Source organism: Priapulus caudatus, unplaced genomic scaffold (genome assembly GCF_000485595.1).
Source record: "Priapulus caudatus unplaced genomic scaffold, Priapulus_caudatus-5.0.1 Scaffold141, whole genome shotgun sequence".
NCBI classification, from domain to species: Eukaryota; Metazoa; Priapulida; class Priapulimorpha; order Priapulimorphida; family Priapulidae; genus Priapulus; species Priapulus caudatus.
This window is the reverse complement of record NW_014577202.1, coordinates 295,620-298,445: the sequence shown is the minus strand read 5'-3', so window position 1 is coordinate 298,445 and position 2,826 is coordinate 295,620.

Genomic DNA, 2,826 nt, shown 5'->3' with positions numbered 1-2,826 from the left:
AGCTGGTAATCTCACGAATAAAACAATAACACGTAAAATATATATATATGTTTTTTTTAAATATTTTGCGTTTTTGTATAAGTTATCAGTAAATCGGTAATCAACTTTGGCGAACCTTATCATTAACATCATTTACGCCGCTAATGATTTAATAAATGCCTAATCAAGCGTGATTTTCAGTGACACACGCAGGTACATATATACGTGCACACACACACATACACACGGAGTACGACACACGCAGCTGTGATGCTAGTGCAGAACTATACACACACACACACACACACACACACACACACACACACACACACTCACACACACATATGTTTCACACAAAAACACTCGTAATATAAAATCAATTAAACGCGTAACGTACCCCACCGTGAGATCGAAATGATAGCGCTTGCCTCAGGACGCTCTTCGCTTACCGCTGGATGCTACTAGAAAAAAACACCAATGGACGACGAACGGTGGTTAGGTACCATCGCTGTCTGCCCATTAGTCGCTGGAATGCAGCAGATTTAGATACGCAATTATTAGCCAGGCCAGACCTGATCGATGTTATCGTGTTCTGGTATTAGTTGTGAGAAGCGCATTTTGGCGTTTTTAAAGATTTTATGAGTCTTGTGTTCTCCGTCTTAAAGATTGTCGTGTTTTTTTAGTATAACTAGTCTTTTAAAATAAAAAACGTATATATGTGGAGTTTTTATCGTTCGACGCCAAAAAATAAGGCGCCTTGGGGGCCCCCAACGCGTGCACACGCGCACGTACACGCAGACGCACGTGTAGTCACACACACAAACAGACACGCACGCACACACGCGCGCACACACACACGTGTGAGCACATGGTTTCTAACGTATTAATAATGTGAGGCCACGTTTATCTGGCAGGACGAAAAACAACAGCGGTCACGTCGACTAAACATGCACCAATTTCATATCAATTACATATCGATTACATATCGATTACCTATCGATTACATATGAAATATGTGACTTGATCTTAATTGAGTAACGTTCAGCGTTCGGAGTGTATGCGCGTACCTACTACACGCGCATGCGTGCTGTACACGCACGCGCGCCGCATGCGTGTATGCGTGTACACGCACGCGGGCAATCTGTACATAAACAGGCCGGCGGTACATGCAAGCGTACTGTATACAGACAAGCCTGTTATACACGCTCGCGCTTATGCTGTACACGCACGCGCGCACGCTGTACATAAACGAGCCTGCTATACACGCGCGCACGCTGTACATGCGCGCGCGCACGCTGTACATGCACCCGCGCACGCTGTACATAAACGAGCGTGCTATACACGGGCGCGCACGCTGTACATGCACGCGCGCGCCGGCTATACACGCACGCGCGCACGTTGTACATAAACGTGCCTTCTATACACGCGCTACATAAAAACATATATAGGCGAAAGTATATAAATTTAGAATATGAATGAGGTGTCCATTTTTAATCATGCAAGCTTTCGAAATCATATGTCTCTTTGTTAGTCTTCACAAAAACAGAATGGAAACAGTTAAATGATGATTTGTTAATTCAATGTTATATTATTGTATTTACTCTATGTATTGTGTAGTGGTTTTGGTAACATGAAGTATATATTGTGCGTATATTTTGATTTATTAATTAATTTATTTATTAATTTATATATTTATCTACACCCACCATGGCGCGTATGGAGTTCGTAATGCCACATGACTGGTTGAAATGCATCACGTGCCTGCAGGTAACGTTCATGACAATAACAATGTATTGTTATTCCGTTGTTTACTAACGTTTTTTACTGGTGCAGATGTGTCCCAAGTGTATTTTGGTACAATGTACATAATGTGTGTAAACAGTACATCGTCATTTCAGAAAAAAAGCTAAATAAGTAGATGAGGACATGTGTAGATTATTATTAAATAAGTAGATAAAAGTTGGGTAGGTAAAATCGTTACGTAGTCATATCCGGGATTTACATAGTCAGTAGAATCGGTATTAGGCGCGAGCTCTTATATTGTGTATGTATATGTGTTATATTGTCTTATTTCATAACACTGTCATCTTATTGCATGCCCGAGAAACGTGTGAGCGATATATATTAATTAGTGATACTGCATGTCTGACACATTATTATACAGGAGTCCTTATTTCATTTATTAAATATTATGTGACACTGCAATCTTATTGCATGCCCGAGTTTCATTTGAGTGATATATATATATATATATATATATATATAATTAAATATAAATGTGTGTAGGGGAAGTGAGCGCATATATGGCAACGCAGTTATGGTCTATTATTATCTGGATATGTGCGAAAACAGCAGATAAACGCTCGGTAGCAGCAGCAGCAGCAACAGTAGCAGTAGCAGCAGCAGCAACAGCAACAGTAGTAGCAGTAGCAGCAGTAGTAGCAACAGTAACAGTAGCAGCAACAGTAGCAGCAGCAGCAACAGCAACAGTAGCAGCAACAGTAACAGCAGCAGTATAAGCAGTAGCAGCAGTAGCAGTAGCAGTAGTAGCCGCAACAGTAACAGTAGCAGCAGCAGCAGCAGCAGCAGCAGCAGTAGTTGTAGCAGCAGCAACAGCAGCAGCCGCAGTAGTAGTAGTAGTAGTAGCAGCAGCAGCAACAGCAACAGCACCAGCAGCAGCAGTAGCAGTAACAGCAGCAGTATAAGCAGTAGCAGCAGTAGCAGTAGCAGTAGTAGCAGCAACAGCAACAGTAGCAGCAGCAGCAGCAGCAGCAGCAGCAGTAGTAGCAGTAGTAGTAGCAGCGGCAGCAGCAACAGTATCAGCAGTAGCAGCAGTAGCAGCAGCAG